The following is a 20,496-nucleotide window of genomic DNA, read 5'->3' as shown; positions in this document are numbered from 1 at the left end:
CATGACGAGGTCGATAAACCTAGACACTGACTCTGTGCAACTGTAACACATACGGTGTGTTTGTACTGTGTGTGACTATTGAGGAATTAATCTATGATGCAGTCTTTTAAAGAAATTCTGTTGGTTGGCGTGCAACTGCCTTAAAAATAACAAACTGGACTTCTTTGACGTACCGTAAAAAGCTAAACGACTTCTCGTCCCCAGTCTGTATTAGTGGAGGAGGAGAAAAATACGAAAGTGTGACTTGAACATAAACGCAACGCTAGCTTCTCTTTGCAAAGTAGCACCAGCCAGCAAGGTGAGGCGGAAGGCGTTAGTCGTGGAGAAAGCGTCATTACTCCATCCTTTTTCGGTCCCGTAACAACCCCCCCCCCCCCTCACAACCCCTTCTCTCACACTTTTCCGCTTCGCCGTTTAAGCGCTTGTAATTTCCATCCGCCTGCCGACTGGACGGAGCTACGAGGACCAAATTCAGTTAACCCCTTTGACACGGTCGCCGACCATTTCTTCGTAATTTTGTCGTTTCGCTTCCGACAAATTAGGTACGTTATCGTAAAACGGTGTTCCTTTTGACTTTGCCGTTAACGACGTGAAGGTGTGAGTAGGAATTTGCATTTAATCGGGGCGTAAAATTATATTTGATGGTCGCGTGATACAGGTATATATGCCGACGCGATACTGTCGCCTACAGCATTACCCTCCGTTACGCTGGACGGCGAGCGTATGGGAATAATTACGTTGAAGAAAAGAGAAGGGAAGGGGAAGCAACAGCGCAAGCTGTAGCAGCAACGCCATGAATAAGAACAAAGCTAGCCTAGGTGCGTTAGTAACTGTCGCCATTGAATGGACGTCAAGTTTTTATCAACATTCACGGATGGCTGTATAGGGAAATGTCCTTATTCCATTTATATGTCGTTGTGTTTCATGTCCACCCACCCACACACACACACACACACACACACACACACCAGATCGTGTGCTCTGCCCTGGTATTTTCCGTTGTTCTTATCAGTGCTGCGCTAACTCAGATTCTTAATGGTTTCTCACCGATCGAGGTGTCTTCTAGCACGACGACGAGGCTATGGTGCCCGTTTGACTTCACAATGCGCTAGGGGTTTACGTGAAGTTGAGGGATTGGGGTTGTGTGCGTGTTTTCTGTGTGTAAGCTTGTGTTTGGCGTTTTATGTATGTTATTGGTCCCTAAAGAGGCGTGTAAGGGTTTATTTTTAGTGGTTGTGAGAAGCTTCTGGTGGCTCGTTTCCTAAACTATGAATGAGCAAGTGGGGCGAAGTTTGTGTTGTTTCGTAAAATTTTGTGGATTTGTCTTGAATAAGTGTGTAAATGGTGGATTGGCCTAGAAAGTCTTTTATGTGTGCGCGCTTGAGATGACACAGAAAACTTTGTTCTGGAGACGTTGCAGTCGGGATAATGCTGTGTCTGACGCCATAGACCATACTTCCGAGCCATACAAAATGACGGGAAGTATGAGCCATCGCCAGAGGAGGAGTTTGCACTGAGTGGTTATTCTGTCGCCTTTCAGCAGAAATAGGCGCAGTCTTTGTTTGCTGAGGTGGTGAGGTGCCTGTTCCATGTTAGGCGTCGATCTATTTCGGGGCCCAGGTATTTAACTGAATTTCGGCTGGTCCCGGCGGAGGTTCGAGTCCCCCTCGGGCATGGGTGCGTGTGTTTGTCCTTAGGATAATTTATGTTAAGTAGTGTGTAAGCTTAGGGACTGATGACCTTAGCAGTTAAGTCCCATAAGATTTCACACACATTTGAACATTTAACTGAATTTCTCCAAGTTAGCTCTTTACCACCAATGGTGAGTCGACGACCAGTGAGCTTGATTTTGGGGGTGAGACAGATAGCCTGGCACTTGATAAGATTGATCTTTATTTTCCAGCGGTTGCAGCACTGCCTAATCTTATCGAGATGTTATTCGCGGAGGCGATGTGTAAGGAGAAGGCTGCGACTGCTTCTGTATATGGCGGTGTCTACTGCATAGAGAGCAATCTCTTCGCCTGTCTGCCTTTATATGGTATAAAGGACAGGACCTAAAACCGAACGTTGCGGTACTTCCGCCGCAATCCGTCATGTGTAGCTGGACTTGTCTCCGTTCCTTACGAAGAACTGACGTTCTGTAAGGAAGGAATCAATGACCCAGATTATGTGAACTGGGCACCCTACCTGATCTAGTCTGTAGATTAGACCATAGTGGCAGACGCGATCGAATGCTTTTTCTATATCCAGAAACATTGCTCCTTCTCGTACGAGGGGTATTCACAAGGTTTCAATCGTCACCTTCAAAAAATAAATTAACGTTATTAACTTTTCGTTTCTTTGTTGATACATGTCTGCAGTCCTAGTGCACACCGGGCAAGGGGGCGCAGTGGTTAACACACTGGCATTCGGGAGGACGACGATTCAGTCCCGCGTCCGGCCATCCTGATTTAGGTTTTCCGTGATTTCTCTAAATCGCTCCAGGCAAATGCCGGGATGGCTCCTTTGAAAGGGCACGGCCGAATTCCTTCCCCGCCCTTCCCTAATCCGATGAGACCGATGACCTCGCTGTTCGGTCTCTTCCCCTAAACAACTCAAACCAATCTTGCTACACTCTGAATCCTCCACGTCACAGTTCCGCAACTTCCTGCTACAGCAGCCGAAACAAGAAAATGGCACAGCTCCTTGACAAAAGTGGAGATGGGCAGCGACATTTTGGTTAGCGGAAAGCTACGGAACTGTGACGCGGATATTTCAGAGTGTACCAACGTTAAAAAACTTAAAGCATAATTTTATTTTTTCGAGGTGTCTGATTCACTGATTGAAACACTGTAGTCGCATTCGAGAGAAGTGGACTTCAGATTCACTGGGGATTATCCTGATTTGTGTTTCCCGTAGCTTTCAAAAGTGACTTAAGACGAACAAAGCGCTGGCTCTGCGGAGAAGGGCATGGTTTATTTCCTTACCATCATTTTATTATTACCGTTGGAGTTCGGCCTATGATAACTTCGCCGTCTAGGGGAGCTTAACACCTAATCTTTCTGCCTTTTTACCATACCCAGGCTACTTGATAGTGTGTTCTCACAAATATTTTTTTCTCCGTGTTTACACAACGTCGAGATTAATTCGTGTTTCCTCTGTTTTTAGGTTCGTGGAGCACGGTAAATCTTCGAGAACCGTCGCATGCTGTTTTACAAAAACTGTAAGTTGTTTCGTATTTTTCTGTTAATAGACTACGTAATTTTGTGACAGGTTTCAAATGTCAATTACTGGTGCTTGACGATCCCACATACTTGGACCGACATTTTCATGAATCATGACTTGGCCTGCTCGTTGTATCATATTTATTTGGCTTATTTAGTATGCAAATAACCTGAAGTAGTTTCTTACCCAAGATAAACAATGTGTTTGAGCCAAATTAATCCGCATTCCAGAAAAAAACTCTTAAGGAACTACTGCGTAGTTTTCCTGTCACTGCAGTTATATGAAAATAAGCGTCAGAAACACAAACTGTAGTGAAAGTGTAAGAAACAAAGCAAGACAGCAAATTTTATGTCATACGAAGAATCTGCAAAAAGCGGTCTTCTGAAACATAAATATTTCTTACAAAAGCTACGGCGTGCTAGTGCCAGAGATTAATAGTCTGTATAAAGTCAATTGGTCGTCAGAGTAAAAATCAGCACTTCAACCAGAAGTTGCGAGACATTTTAAAACTAAATGTATTCTTTTTACGTCATATAAGCTAGAGAAATACTTCTGAGAAATGATGTAATGATTTTGTAATTGTTACTGTTTTAGTAGTCGTCCAGTTATATCTTGCTAGGCTCATTTCGATGATTTTACGCCCTCAAAGGCCCTATAGCTCATATAGTCACTCCATCCACCAATTACTGTTCAGGTCTGTCTCATGATTCACACATTGCCACTCTCAGGGCTAATCTGTGTCTGGATCCTCGGCCTGTTATATATATATATATATATATATATATATATATATATATATATATATATGTGTGTGTGTGTGTGTTTGACAGCAGCGAAGATGAACAAATGCTCATAGATCTTAAGGCACCCATTTTAGAGCCCACGCATAGTAGACTTTTTAGCTTCGATTGGTCGTTGCCGTCATATCCCCGAATACGACTTCGTTCTACGGGCCAAGACTATTGAGCCACCAATGTAGACTTCGTCTTATGGTAATGCAATAACTGGTGATAAGGCCTCTGCACAAATGTTTTCATCGAAAGAGAAACATACTCGCAAGAAATGATACACATAATCAGAAAAGCTTATGTGTTGTTCTGTGGTATTGTTTTATTTTCGTCTGTAAGCAGATCCGATTGGAATCTGCGAATTGTAAAAACAGTTGATGAAGGTTTCATTCCACGGTCAGAAAACTTACAAAACGTACGACCGTTTCGAGAGGAATGCTTCTCAGCCTCGGACCCTTACCAGGTACGATTAATTTTGGAGAAACAGCGGATCTGACAAAGGGCTGACAGAGGACATTACGTTTCGTCAAGGGTTCTGCTAGTAATCGCAAGGCTCTACAAGAGAGGCGTAGTGCATCATGGAGAGGTTTACTGTTGAAATTCAGAGAGCTTACGTTCGAATCAGAGTTTGGCATCGCATTACTTCCTTCCCCATACGGCAGTGATCACAACAACAGAATTAGAGTTCATACGGAGGTTTACCGATAGTGGTTCTAACCGTGTGACTAGTGGTATCAGAAGTATTCTCCGCCATATACCGTACGGTGGCTTGCAAATCCTAAATCTGGAAATCTGAGACATTCAAACGTCCACCTACGGTGACTGTGCCACGCAACCTGAAGCGCCTACCCTAACGGTTGTGGAGAGTGTTACACCGTGAACACCTTGACCAAACGCTGCCAAGCTGATACTCCAGTATTTCCATATCTGTGGGATACTTTGATCAAAATTGCGATCTTGTGCAAGATTATTTTCAGTTCAGATGAATAATGGTATGATTACACAATGTTTTTTTGGGTATGTTTGTAACATTACATCTGCAGAAGAAACACATCTGTCCGTTCTCGCCACTTTCGGACTTGGAGAAAAGTTCACTCATGAGGGTCACGTGATAATCACCCATGGAAAGCGCAGACGATTAGTGTGCAATGCCTGCAGAACGAATGGTGATGATATGGACTCAGAACAAAAGTTTGCGAACATGAGTAGTTGTGGCTTCTTCGAAAAGATTACGCCCGCTCTGACAACAATTGAAATACCAGTAGCGTGTCACCACAAACCACCTGGTACAGATTACTGGAAGATCGTTTGATATCTCGAGTTTTTCTGCATCCTTTGCCGCGGTCATTTGCTGCGGATACCACACATTAGAGGCAGAGTCCACTGGGACATTGTGTTCAGCGAGGAGACTCGCTTCAGTCTGCGGCTGTCACACCGATGCCACTGTGTCCATAGACGATCTGAAGAAACGCACAGAAAGGAGTGATTCTCAGACCCATACAACCCGAACTTCTGGGATCAAAGTACGAGGAGCTGTTGGATATGAAAACACGACATTTGATTCCAGAAGGTAAGCTGAATGCTCGCCAGTATGGGTCAGAAATGTTAAACTTGTTTTGTCATATCCCTCCTCACCAGGGTCAAACACAGGGTAATGCAAGACCCCACTGTGGTGTTCACCTTACAAACGCTTTGAGCAATGTGCGGATCCTTGACTAGCAAGCTAGGCCTCTAAATTGTCACCCACATAGCATGTCTGCGATGCGATGGGAAGACGTATGCTGTCAAAATGGTTCAAATGGCTCTGAGCACTATGGGACTTAACATCTGTGGTCATCAGTCCCCTAGAACTTAGAACTACTTAAACCTAACTAACCTAAGGACATCACACACATCCATGCCCAAGGCAGGATTCAAACCTGCGACCGTAGCAGTCGCGCGGTTCCGGACTGAGCGCCTTAACCGCGAGACCACCGCGGCCGGCACGTATGCTGTCATAGCAGTCTCCAGCCAGCAGTATTCATGAAACGACACAGCATGTGATGTGTTTCAGGCATGGCAAGAAACTCCTCGAGATGACATTCCGTGGCTGTTTCCATCCACGCGATAACACGCCTCTGGGGATAACACACCAGGGGATGAAATGGAAATTCAGTTTAAAGCCCGTTACGTGATGAACAACTACACAAATTTTGATAAATATCGAATTGCTGTTTCATAGTGTAGCACTCATACTTTTCGTTGGTTTTGTCACTCGTCACACAGGCTCCCCACGGCATTCTGGAATATCTGTCATGCATCCTATTCACAGCTGAAACCACACCGACGTAAAGCGCGGACGGCTATTGTGCAATAAATGCAAAACGACTGGTGAGGATATGGGCTCAGGACAAAAGTTTGCCGACATGAGTAGGCGTGGATTCTTCGAAAAGGACTACACCCGCTCTACTTCCTGGAACGAAACTTTCATCTACTGTTTTTACGATTCGCAGATTCCAATCGGATCATCTTACAAACAAAAATAAAACAATACTACGGAACTTCATGAAAGCTAGCGGTACCGTCAGCCTTCACAAGAACCATCTGTGAGCTGTGGAAAATCCCAGTGGTATGGTAGCAGCGAACCATCAACACCGTTTCAGCTGTAGTGTATGGGCGGGGATTATTGGCAATCGATTCTTGACCGTGGATCTAAAACGTACAACAAAGAGAACGTTCCAATTTTCTGGTGTTTCCTCATGTACGTTTTCGATCTTTGTTGTTCCTGTGAGAGAAGCGTACCTGCAATACCAACTGTGTTGGCAGCGCTGGAGGCTCTGTGAAACCAACTTCCGAAGAAAGCCCAACGGTTTACGGGACGGAAAAAGATATCTTTCGTACAGCGTTAGAGAGAAGACTTGTCGCATGACCGCCTTCATGAGGGACAAGCCTCTGCTTTCGGCGCCAGCTCCGTTCCCCGTTGAGGTTACTGTAGCCGCAGCAAACGATGTTACAGTATGCAGGTAACCTTTTCGTGCGTAGCAAACACTGCTGAAGTTGTTGTTCTTTTTTTCTCTCACGTTCATTAGATTTCCTTACTATTTTATCATTAGTCACAACTGACAATTTACATATTTCTTACAAGGACTTCTGTGTACATAAATTCCTTTACAAGACAACCCATATAACAGATCGTGTGTTGCTATCCCCACTCATCTGCAGCTCTGGAAACGATCCAGCTGTTAATTCCTGCAAGTAGGATCGAACCGAAGTTCTCTGATCCAAAACATTTCTAATTAGATTAGTGTGCGCGATTATTCGAATCGGTTCAGATGAATCGTATGTAATACAATTATTTCAAACAGTTGCAGTCGACACCGTGAGTAATTAATTGGTCTCAGATGGAGATCGACAAAGAGCTAGTACAACAGCTTGGAATCGATCTTTGATACAGATACGACATCAAAGAAAGGGCTGTTGTGACTGTGTTGCCGGAGTGGCATTTGGTACATCAGACCTGGCCACCGCAGCAGACAACATAAGGGGGAGGCGTGAGGAGGGACCACCTCTCAGGGCTGCAGATCACGCTCAGCAAACGCAACACGTCCGCCCGCGGTCGAGACGGAGCCCGGCACTAGCTCCTGTTTCCTGCGCCCTGTGCCTTAATAGCCGCCCGCGCCCTCTGAATTACAAATGTGACTCGGAGAATTCTACATAGCTCCCTTGAACAGAGTCAGTTCTTCCTTGGACCTTTATCGATACAATCGGAATTCTTTTAATGTAACACCGGAGACAATGAAATACACTACCGGCCGTTAATATTGCTACACCAAGAAGAAATGCAGATGATAAACGGGTATTCATTGGACAAATATATTATACTAGAACTGGCATGTGATTACATTTGCACGCAATTTGGGTGCATAGATCCTGAGAAATCGGTAGCCAGAACAACCACCTCTGGCCGTAACAACGGCCTTGGTACGCCTGGGCATTGAGTCAAACAGAGCTTGGATGGCGTGTACAGGTACAGCTGCCCATGCAGCTTCAACACACAGTTCATCAAGATGAGTGACTGGCGTATTGTGACGAGCCAGTTGCTCGGCCACCATTGACCAGACGATTTCAGTTGGTGAGAGATCTGGAGAATGTGCTGGCCACGGCAGCAGTCGAACATTTTCTGTATCCAGGAAGGCCCGTACAGGACCTGCAACATGCGGTCGTGCAACATCCTGCTGAATTGTAGGGTTTCGCAGGGATCGAATGAAGGGTAGAGCCACGCGTCGTAACACATCTGAAATGTAACGTCCACTGTTCAAAGTGCCGTCAATGGAACCAAGAGGTAACTGAGACGTGTAACCAATGGCACCCCATACCATCATGCCGCGTAATACGCCAGTATGGCGATGACGAATACACGCTTCCAATGTGCGTTCACCGCGATGTCGCCAAACACGGATGCGACCATCATGATACTGTAAACAGAACCTGGATTCAACCGAAAAAATGACGTTATGCCATTCGTGCACCCAGGTTCGTCGTTGACTACACCATCGCAGGCGCTCCTGTCTGTGATGCAGCGTCAACGGTAACCGCATCCGTAAGTCTCCGAGCTGATAGTCCATGCTGCTGCAAACGTCGTCGAACTGTTCGTGCAGATGGTTGTTGCCTTGCAAACGTCCCCATCTGTTGACTCAGGGATAGAGACGTGGCTGCACGATCCGTTACATCCATGCGGATAAGATGCCTGTCATCTGGACTGCTAGTGATACGAGGCCGTTGGGATCCAGCACGGCCTTCCGTATTACCCTCCTGAACCGACCGATTCCATAATCTGCTAACAGTCATTGGATCTCGACAACGCGAGCAGCAATGTGGCGATGCGTTAAAACGGAATCGCGATAAGCTACAATCCGACCTTTATCAAAGTCGGAAACGTGATGGTACGCATTTCTCCTCCTTACATGAGGCATCACAACAACGTTTCACCAGGCAACGCCGGTCAACTGCTGTTTGTGTATGAGAAATCGGTTGGAAACTTTCCTCATGTCAGCACGTTATAGATGTCGCCACCGGCGCAAACCTTGTGTGAATGCTCTGAAAAGCTAATAATTTACATATCACAGCTTCCTGTCGGTTAAATTTCGCGTCTGTAGCACATCATCTTCGTGGTGTAGCAATTTTAATGGCCAGTAGTGTAGTCTGTTCTTTAGTATCAGCAGTCTTTCGACTGATACAATGTATCGCGCCACAAATCCTTCTCTTGTGGCAATCTCCTTGTCTCGGTGCAGCACTTGCGCTCTAGGTCCTGAATTATTTGGGGGGATTTTCAGTGAGGTGACAGAAGTCATGGGATACCTCCTAATATCGTGTCGGACCTCCTTTTTCCCGGTGTAGTCCCGCAATGGACTAAAGAAGTTGTTGAAAATCTACAGCCGTCCACAATTGCGAAATTGTTGCCGCTGCAGGTGTTTGTGCACAAACTGACACCTCAGTTATGTCTCATGAATGTTCGCTGGCATTCATGTCGGGCGATCAGGTGGCGAAATCATTCGCTCGAATTGTCAGGAACGTTCTTCAAACCAGTCGCGAACAACTGTGGCCTGGAGACATGGCATTGTCACCGACAAAAATTTTATCGTTTTTTAGGAACATGAAGTCCATGAATGGCTGTAAATGGTCTCCAGATCAATGATCCATTCAGTTGGACCAAAGGACCCAATCCAGTCCATGTAAACACAGTCCACACCTTTATGGAGTCACCACCATCTTGCACAGTGCCTTGTTGCCAAACTGGGTCTATGGCTTCGTGGGGTCTGTGCCACACTGGAACCGTACCGCCAGCTCTTGCCAACTGAAATAGAGAGTAATCTCACTAGGCGAAGATTTTCGAGCAGTCTAGTGTCCAATCGATATGGTCACGAGCCTAGGAGACGCCCTGCAGACGATGCCGTTCTACTAGCAAAACGATTTGCATCCGTCGTCTGCTGCTATAGCCCATTAATACAAAATTTCCCCGCACTGTTCTAACGGATACGTTCGTCGTGTGTCCCACACTGAATTCTGGTGTATTTCGAGGGCGTTGCTTGTCTATTAGAACTTAGAATTCCATGCACACGCCGCTGCTCTCGGTCGTTAAGTGAAAGCCGTCGTCCACCGTGCTGTTCGTCGAGAGAGGTAATGCCTGACATTTGGTATTCTCGGCAGTATATTGACACTATGGATCTCGGAATATTGAATTCCGTAACGATTTCCGAAATTGGATGTTCCATGCTTCTAGCTCCAACTACTATCCCTCGTTCAAAGTCTGTTAATTCCCATCGTGCGGCTATAATCAAGTCGGAGCTTTTTCATTTGAATAACCTGAGTACAAATGACAGCTCCGCCTATGCACTGTCCTTTTACTCTTTGTGTACGCGATACTACCGCCATCTGTATAGTACATATCGCTAGCCCATGACTACTGTCACCGCCTTCGTAGCTCAGTGGTCAGCGTGTCTGGGTGCTATGTGGAGGACGCGAATTAGACTCACGGTACTGTCAGGGATTTTGCCTGGTGGGTGTACTGGAAAGGGGGTGCACTCAGCGTCCTGATGACAACCGAGGAAATCCAAGGCCGGAAGAGCGATATGCTGGCTCCATGCCACACCGAACGGAATCCAAGTGAAATCTATTTTTTTTTTTTTTCCTTCACACTTCCATCTAATACCACTTCCTATAATCCTGTCGCTTCTTGTCACTCTTTCCTGTACGTTCCTTTCTATACCGGTTCCGCGGGAAACCATCTCATTTCATCATCTTTCTATAGCATCACATTTAACTCTCTTCGATTCCCTTCGTTTCTAGTTTTTCCAGTCTGTGATTCACATTCCTACAATGCTGCAGCCCAAACGTACACTCTCAAAAATTCCTACCTCACGTCAAAGCGGAAGACTGATATTAGTAGATGAGGGATACACTCTGTACCTGTGCTACTCTTCTTTTAGGTCCTGTTTGCTTCGCCCGTCTCCAATTGTTTTGCTTTCAACAGAGCTCCACTTATTAACTTTATGGTCACCAACTTTCATGTTCAGTTTGCCGTTAATCTCGTTTCTGAAATTTCGTGTTTCTTCGGTTTACTCTCAATCTATAGACTCTTCACTCCATTATCAATAGGCCTCGCACTTCTCCCACTCCTTCACCGAGTACAGCAGTGTCTTCAGCAAATCTTACCGTTTATATTTTTTCATCTTGAATTTTAATCCCATTATTTCCGTCATTCGTACATCGGCATTCGTACATCTATGTACAAATTGAACAGTAAGGATGAAAGACAACATCCCGATCTTGCACCCTTTTTTTAAACCGCGTACTTGGTTCTTGGTCTTCCATTTTTATTGTTTCCTCTTAGTTCTTGTACATATTGTAACTTATCCGTTTTTCCCTATAGGTTACTCCCTTTCTTGCACCACTTCCGTTTTCTTTACCATTCTGAAAGCCAAACTTATTGTCATCGAAGCGCTCCTTTCCCTTACAAAAACAAAATAAAAGAATGTTCTCCTTCATTGCATGTAGGAACGTAGCAGTTCTGTATCTCATGTTATCTTCTAGCCCGCTACGCCAAAGAAAATTCCAGAACTGCCATTTGCCTGTCCTCTCACATCCAGATTAAAGTTTAACGTGATTTCCTTGAATAGCTTAATGGGCCAAGGTCATAGCCAATTTCGTGCATTATGAGTGACCAGACTCAGCTTGTGATCCACCTCGGCGGTCCGAAAAACCGTAACTTTCCTTCCACCTTTCGTTCCAAGAACGATATATTGATACTTGTACTAGAAAACAATGGATGTGATGCACAGAAGTCACTCTCACGTAAGGTAAACATTGCAACTTTATTGAATGTTGAACTTTTGTTACTTATTTTCGGATCTCTACCAGTCACAAAGTAGGTTGGTATGACAATAACAGCTACGGTAAATGAGCAAGGTGGAACGCACGATTATCGCTCGCGGAGAGCGAAGTCCTCGTCGACACTTCAGGAGCAGTTTTCCAGAAAGACAACGGACTAGTTCGTTCAATAAAGTAATTACCAATTATGTTTTATTCAGTCATCGACTAAGACAATTGTTCGCGTCTAATGAATCCGCAGTGATACGTTTTCACTGTCAATTGCGTTATTTTAGCTTACTGTAGGCATAACATCCACTGCTGAATAAATGCCACCTTTAGACTTTTCAGTTCGTCAAGGTATTCGACTGTACGCACCTACGTTGCACTTGCGAATTTTCTGATATCGTCAACCGATGTTCTATTTGACTGTTACCTCAGTCTCTTCTTATGTCGTGAAACCCAGCAACGAACGTACTTGATCCACATCCTCCCATCCTTTAATTCACTGGGCTGTATACCCTGCTCGTCTCCATTTCATTTTGACTACAGTTAATGTCATACGCTCCATTCTGTTCCTGATCAATTTCTTTCTTTTTCTGTTACCCCTCCCAACTAATAATCCCTAGAATGTATCTCTGCATTGCTAGATGGGCAGTCATCAGTTTTTGAATTATTTTCACATTAAAAGTACATGACACAGCTGGCAGTAAACTCTCTTTTTCAGGAATGCGAAAAGTTTAATTCTGAAAGCCCCATTTAGTTTACCAAAAACAACGAGGCCACTTTCCTGTTCAGTCATTGTCTCCATTTGTCCTAAAATTTCAGTTGCCTTACTCTGAAAATTTTGATATCTACTGTGTTTTAGTCTACTTTGGAGTAAAAACTTAACCACTCCAGTGTTCTATAGTCCTTATCATACAGATAAACAGTTGATATGAAACTTCCTGGCAGAGTGAAAATCTCATTCTAGATAAACAGTTGTTTGCACGCCTTACTTGTTTGACTTTCTCCATCACATCGGCTGGCCCAGGCCACGCTCTCTGTCTGGTGTGGCCATGCATCAGCGCTGGTCAGTCAGTGGTGATGTAATCCTTGGCATTTTTCTGAACCCAACAGTTAAAGTTCAACCAATTGTCGCAACACAACTCTGTCAAATTCTTATTTCTTCGTCGACAGTGACCTCCGCATGAGACGCTTGATGGCCAGTATTTGACTGAACTGCTTGCATCTACAAATTGAAAACGGAAATTGTCAATATCTGTCGAAACCAGAAAGTGTGCACTGGGCAACTGTTTTGAAATACACCGTGTATGCAGGGTGAAGAATTTTCTTCAAAAAACTTCAAAAGTTGTTCAGGGATATTTTCTGAGTGTTTTGGTTGAAGAGATCAGTGGTCTCCAGTGCCACGTTACAATTGTGCAGTTATAATTTATTCGATTTGTTATCCCTGTACCTTTGTTTCTGTGATAACAACTGGACAAAAAAATACCTCTAATATACACTCACCAAAACGTGCAACACATAACGTAGTGCAGTGCTAGGACCCTCGGCCGGTGCAAAAGCACTGTAGTCAAGTGTGGTTGCAGCGGCTGCATGAGCAGCTCAACATGACGTTGTACCGCTCTTCCATTGCATTCTGTGAATACATACAGCAACTGCAGATCGGTGCACTCTTCATCACGGAACGCCAGCCGGAGTGGCCGAGCGGTTCTAGACGCTACAGTCTGGAACCGCGCGACCGCTACGGTCGCAGGTTCGAATCCTGCCTAGGGCATGGATGTGTGTGATGTCCTTAGGTTAGTTAGGTTTAAGTAGTTCTAAGTTCTAGGGGACTGATGACCACTGCAGTTAAGTCCCATAGTGCTCAGAGCCATTTGAACCATTTTCATCACGGAACCTATCCACATTGCTGTGTATCACTGTAAATGTGCAGCTACTACTGCCGGAAAATTAAGCTGAGTAGCAAGTTACTGAATAAAAGCGTGAAGACGAAGAGCAAAATCAGCATCACTGTAGTCAACAGTGAGTGAATGGAAAAGTTTGTTCCGAAACAATACAAATAATACATACTGTCGACACTGATAAATGAAGATAAGAAATCAAATGAAATGAAATTACTCAATATCGGATTGCGTACACTTAGTTGGGGTTTAGAGTCACGTATATTTCTTTGAAGTACATCAAACCACTACTTATGTAAACTGCGTAAATGGCTGTACGAATGTGACTTATTAAGCGTCTGCGAGTATTGGTTTTCATGTGATTTATGCAAAAGCTCATTTATGATGATAACATTTAATACTGAACTTACAGACATGATGATGATATATACAGTATTTGGGATCTAAGTGCAGATTTCATGATCATTTGTACCTTAATATGTACCCACTTCAGTGTGTTAGTTATTTTTCCTCTGCTTCTAAAACTCTTCCTGCAAACACGTTACGTAATTTCCTTTCTGTTAATTGTTTTATAGTGGGCTACACCTACACTATGTGATCAAAAGTATCCGAACACCTGGCTAAAAATGACTTACAAGTTCTTGGCGCCCTCCATCGGTAATGCTGGAATTCAGTATAGTATTGTCGCCGACCGCGGTGGCCACGCGGTTCTAGGCGCTGCAGCCCGGAATCGTGCGACTGCTACGGTCGCAAGTTCGAATCCTGCCTCGGGCATGGATGTGTGTGATGTCCTTAGGTTAGTTAGGTTTAAGTAGTTCTAAGTTTTAGGGGCCTGGTGACCTCAGATGTCAAGTCCCATAGTGCTCAGATCCATTTGAACCATTTTTATAGTGTTGTTCCACCCTTAGCCTTGACGACAGCTTCCACTCTCGCAGGCATACGTTCAATCAGGTGACGGAAGGTTTCTTGGGGAATGGTAGCCCATTCTTCAAGGAGTACTGCACTGAGGAGAGGTCTCGATTCGGACGATGAGGCCTGACACGAAGTCGCCCTTCCAAAACATGCCAAAGATGTTCTATAGGATTTAGGTGAGAACTCTCTGCAGGCCAATCCGTTACCGGGGTGTTATTGTGTAACCACTCCGCCACAGGCTGTGCATTATGAACAGGTGCTCGATCGTGTTGAAAGATGCAACCGCCCGCGCCGAATTGCTCTTCGACAGTGGGAAGCAAGAAGGTGCTTAACACATCAATGTAGGCCTGTGCTGTGATAGAGCCACGCAAAGCAACAAGGTCTACAAGTCTCCTCCATGAAAAACACGGCCACACCACAACACCACCGCCTCAGAATTTTACTGATGGTACCACACACGCTGGTAGATGACGTTCACTGGGCATTTGCCATACCCACACCCCGCCATCGGATCGCCACATTGTGTACCGTGATTCGTCACTCCACACAAGGTTTTTCTCTGTTAGATCGTCCAATGTTTACGCGCCTTACACCAAGCAAGGCGTCATTTGGCATTTACCGGCGTAATGTGTGGCTTATGAGTAGCCGATCGACCTTGAAATCCTAGTTTTCTCACCTCCCGTCTAACTGTGGTTCAAATGGTTCTGAGCACTATGGGACTTAACATCTGAGGTCATCAGTCCCCTAGAACTACTTAAACCTAACTAACCTAAGGACATCACACACGTCCATGCTCGAGGCAAGATTCGAACCTGCGACTGTAGCGGTCGCGCGGTTCCAGAATGAAGCGCCTAGAACCGCTCGGCCACACCGGCCGGTCCGCCTAACTGTCATGACCTTGATGCAGTTTGGAATTCCTGTGTGAGGGTCTGGATAGAAGTCTGCCCATTGCACATTATGACCCTCCTCAACTATCGGCGGTCTCTGTCAGACACCTGACGAGGTCGGCCTGTACGCTTTCGTGCTGTACGTTTCCCTTCACGTTTCCGCTTCACTGTCACATCGGAAACAGTGGCCCTAGAATGTTTAGGAATGTGGAAATCTCGCGTACAGACGTATGACGCAAGTGGCACCCAATCACTTGACCACGTCCGAAATCCGTGAGTTCCGTGGAGCGCCACATTCTGCTCTCTCACGTTGCCTAATGACTACTGAGGTGGCTGATATGTATACCTAGAAGTAGGGGGCAGCACAATGCACCTAATATGAAAACCGTGTGTTTTGGGGGTGTCCGGATACTTTTGATCACATAGCCTATCAGTAGAGATTAACCGTATTGAGTCCACACGTAAACACCTGACCTGCTGCCCAGGGGAAAATAGGCATTAGTAGTTTGCTCTTGCAGGATGCACTTGGAGGCACTAGCCAACCTATAGTCATGCGACCCCTAATAGCTACGAAAGTTATTCGGAAAGTAAGGAACGATGGGTAGCGAAACGGAATCCGCAGTGAAAATTTCGATGAAACTTTGTGCAGGTGTATTAGGCAGTGTGTCTAGTATATCCACAGATAGCGTCAGGTCGACATCTTCGTTCTGATCGCACAGTGAGAGCGTAAAGATGCCTCGAAAGTAGTATCTCCCCCTCCTCTCCACCCTCCCCACAAGTATGAGTGTCTGCCGTGATATTTCTCTTGATTTCCTGCCACAGCACATACATTACTGTCACGCATTTTCTTTTTCGTGACAGGTCTCGGCTGCACACTGCAGGGGCAATGTGGAGTTCCTGGAGTGTTTTCGACGGGAGGTGTTTGACCACCCACCATGCATCCCGCACTTCCCTGATTCTTATCTCAAATGAACCGCTGGTTATGAAGACAACATTTTTCCACAGAAAAAAAGCTCCAGTCAGCCGTAGAAAATTGTTGGAGAGTACAGGAAGCTGCCTTCTATGACGAGGGTATTGAAAAACTGGCACAACGTTACGACAGATGTCTAAGTCGGAGCGGGGAGTATGTAGAGAAGTAGATGGAAGCTGTAGCTAACTGTTGCAAATAAAACAGTTTTGATTTTGACTGTGGTTTCCATTTCGCGGCAGATGTATCCTTGTTTTCCGAATATCCCTCGTAAAATTATTAGTCAAAAAATGAAGTAAATACTGATGTAATGTTGTTCAGTGCACTGTCCTCAGTCACCAGTAAATACATTTGCTCTTATAACCCTAATACCCTATATATACATATCAGTTATTTTTTTAAGGTTTTGAGTCGAGCTGAAGCACAATTTTGCAGAATTTCACTTTATAATAGCCGTACTATCGAAACTGAAGTAGGGAATCTTACAAATAACTTTACAGTCAGAAGCGAGGACGATACACTGTAAAACATCCTCAGTAACGAGCAATCGTAGGTACAGTTTACTAATATAAAAATACTCAGGAAATATTCTTCAACAACCTCCAAAATTTAGTCTATGGAGCTCAGATTCACCGTGTGTATTTTGAAGATTAAAAATTTTTTATGTCATTTCTATACCGAACACACACTCAAAAGCGCAGCTCTTGCTTTAGTTGGCTTCGAATAACGACATTTTCATTTTTTTTTTCTACCAGTAAAGAAACATGAAGTTTGTGTGAAACAGAACCGCTTACCGTGCAGTCCTAAGTATATCTGGGAGTGTGGGTTCCATATATTGTGACACTGGTGCTGCCATCGCGTTGTAACATTTATCCCCGAATCACGTCAGCGGGTCGTCGCCAGCCACTGACTTGAAGTGTTGGCGGGTGACGTGCGGGGTACCGCTTTCAGTCTTGGGATTGCAGTAGCAGCAGCAGCAGCAGCGGTAGCGGCAGCAGGATTGTATTCCCTGGTTGCTGTTCCGGAGGGCCATTACTAATGAATCCGAAGCCGCGGGACTGACAGCGGGGTAGGAAGCCAGACCCCACCACACGCCGCCCGTCACGCATCTACTGTACAGCTACAACTGCAGCTACGTCACGGCGACACGGGCTGGCCATTACGAGGCCGTGTTGCGCCGCCTGTCGCCACCAGCCAGTGGAATGCGCGCGGGCGCTCGTTCCGCGCGTTCCTCGCGGCTCCGCTTTCGGCCCTCCGCTACTGAGCCGCGCTGCGTCGCGTCGCGCCGCTCTCACTGTACAAACATTCATTAACATTCACAGCCGGATTAAAGGACAGGACGCATCGTCCGTGCGACCCGTAGCAGACAGACTGCATTGGCAGCTGAGGACTGACAACCCAGCATTGGAGGAATTTTACGAATCTTCTGCGTTTTTGGTCGCAGCTGCGCAGTTACCTCTGATTTATTTAACGTTTGATGGAATATGTTAGTCGCGCATAACGTGTTTCTCTCTCAGCATCAATATCTCGTATGAACATCGACATACTACTCCATCATAAAAAGGGAAATAGTACGAGGGGCGTTTAATAAGTAAAACAACACATTTTTCTTTTCTGCCAGTTTCAGTTGATAACAAGTGGAATTTTTGTGGGACATTATGCAATATTCCCGCTTCAGCCGCTAAGTTCCAACAGGTAGATGTACTATACGTAGCGTTCAAAATGGTGGTGCGTTCCAAGCAGACAACTGTCATTGAGTTTCTTTTGGCGGAAAACCAGTGTACCTGCGGTATTCGTAGGCGGTTGCGGAATGTCTATGGAAACTTAACAGTGAACTAAGGCTCTGCGACTCGCTGGGCGTGACATCTATCATTACTGTAACAAGTCGCGCAAACCGGTCCGATTTCCTGCGTGCCGGTCGGGCGCACACAGGTGTGGCTCCTGCAATGTTGGAACGTGCGGACACTCTCGTTCGCGGTGATCGACAGATCACAATTAAACATCTCGCTGCTCAGCTGGATCTCTCTCTTGGTAGTGCTGACACACTTGCCCACCAGTTGGGGCTCTAAATGACAGTTCTCTGCTGGGAACGCAACTCTGTTACAGACGCTATTCAAATGTTCAAATGTGTGTGAAATCTTATGGGACATAACGGCTAAGGTCATCAGTCCCTAAGCTTACACACTACTTAACCTAAATTATCCTAAGGACAAACACACACCCCCATGCTCGAGGGAGGACTCGAACCTCCGCCGGGACCAGCCGCACAGTCCATGACTGTAGCGTCTAAGACCGCTCGGCTAATCCCGCGCGGCACAGACCCCATTCTAAAGGCGACAATAATACCCATACTTATCGGAACTCTAGGCGCTAAGGCGGAAATATATATAATTATGCACTATATTTATTAAAGACATATGCAGCATATATCTGTTCGTACCTTCATCGGAAAGCTCTGTAAAAATTTGAAGTAAATCGGTCAAGTACTTTTCAGGATTTTGGTAACAATGTCAAGCAAGGATTTGGCTTTATACACTGTAGTAGTATAGATTGTAGATCGTGATTAAGTATAATATTGAGGTACGGTATTGCTTCCTGCCGCCGGCAGGTTTGAATCCTGCCCCGGGCATGGATGTGTGTGATGTCCTTAGGTTAGTTAGGTTTAAGTAGTTCTAAGTTCTGGGGGACTGGTGACCTCAGATGTTAAGTCCCATAGTGCTCAGAGCCATTTGAACCATTTTGCTTCCTGCCATTACCGAATGATCCATTAAAACTATAGGCTTCCACAACATGTACACATCCAGCTATAAATATAACACTCATGTATTCTAAATGATTTAGGTGACAAAACAGTGAAAAGACGCTGGGTTCCATGCCGCCTTACGGAGGACCTTGAAGAGCACAGAAGGATGATCTGTGCAGAACTGCTTGCACTCGAGTCTCATAGTGACAAGTTTTAGTCGAACATCGTCACATGCAATGGAACGTGGGTTCATCACTTGGAACCATAAACAAAACGGCGAGCCATAGAATGGATCCACACCGCCTCCCCGCCGAGGAAAAAGTTCAGAGCCGCACTCTCAACCGGTAAAGTCATAGGGACGGACTTCAGGACTCTGAATTCGTTATTCTGTTAGAGCTCCTCAATCATGGTACGACGATAAACTTTGATGTGTACTGTGCTACACTCCGGAAACTAAATAAACCACATCAGCCTGTTTGTCAGCGCAATAATTGAAACGAACTTCTACTCCATGATAACGCCAGTCCTCGCACAATTCTGCTCATTTGAGAGGAGCTCACAAAACTTCATTGGACTGTTCTTCCTCATCTGTTCTACACCCCGGATCTGGCACCCTTTCACTTCCACTTTTTAGGCCCAGTGGAACGTGCAGTCCTTGGGAAGCAGTACGTGGATGATGGGGAAGTTACTGATGATGCAAGACGGTGGCTCCCACGTCGACCAATGGACTGGTACCACGCGAGCATACGGGCCCTCCCAGTAAGGTGGCGTAGGGCCGTCGCATTGAACGGATTAAGTTGAAAAATAGGGTTTTGTAGCTAAAATAGTGGGGAATAATGTTGTACATCTGAACTCTGAATAAAACCGATGTGCTTTCAGAAAAAAAAAATGTGTTGCATTACTTACTGAATGCCCGTCGTAGAAATTGGCTGTGCATTATGGACAAGCGCTTTCAAGGTCAAAGTGCTGCATGTTGTTCATGTTGTTACTTCACAGTATAATAGTGGAAAACTGTCACAGAAAATATCTTTCTGAGAATGTCGTACGTGTGTGTGTGTGTGTGTGTGTGTGTGTGTGTGTGTGAAATCTTATGGGACTTAACTGCTAAGGTCATCAGTCCCTAAGCTTACACACTACTTAACCTAAATTATCCTAAGAAGAAACACACACACACACACACACACACACACACACACCCATGCCCGAAGGAGGGCTCGAACCTCCACCGAGACCAGCCGCATAGTCC

At 45.3% G+C, this 20,496-nt stretch overlaps 1 protein-coding gene across 1 annotated transcript in view; it reads left to right on the top strand.

The window, feature by feature from the left end:
• Positions 1-20,496, top strand: part of LOC124775499 (Ig-like and fibronectin type-III domain-containing protein 1) — a 1,067,132-nt gene that overhangs the window by 398,802 nt on the left and 647,834 nt on the right. The window contains exon 4 of the mRNA XM_047250332.1: positions 3,148-3,202. The gene's annotated coding sequence lies outside the window, so the exon portion shown is untranslated. The remainder of the gene's footprint in view (positions 1-3,147; positions 3,203-20,496) is intronic.

The sequence above is a fragment of the Schistocerca piceifrons genome, chromosome 2 (assembly GCF_021461385.2).
Source record: "Schistocerca piceifrons isolate TAMUIC-IGC-003096 chromosome 2, iqSchPice1.1, whole genome shotgun sequence".
Lineage (NCBI taxonomy): Eukaryota > Metazoa > Arthropoda > Insecta > Orthoptera > Acrididae > Schistocerca > Schistocerca piceifrons.
The sequence above is the reverse complement of the archived record's forward strand: the minus strand, read 5'-3'. Positions and strand labels throughout refer to the sequence as shown.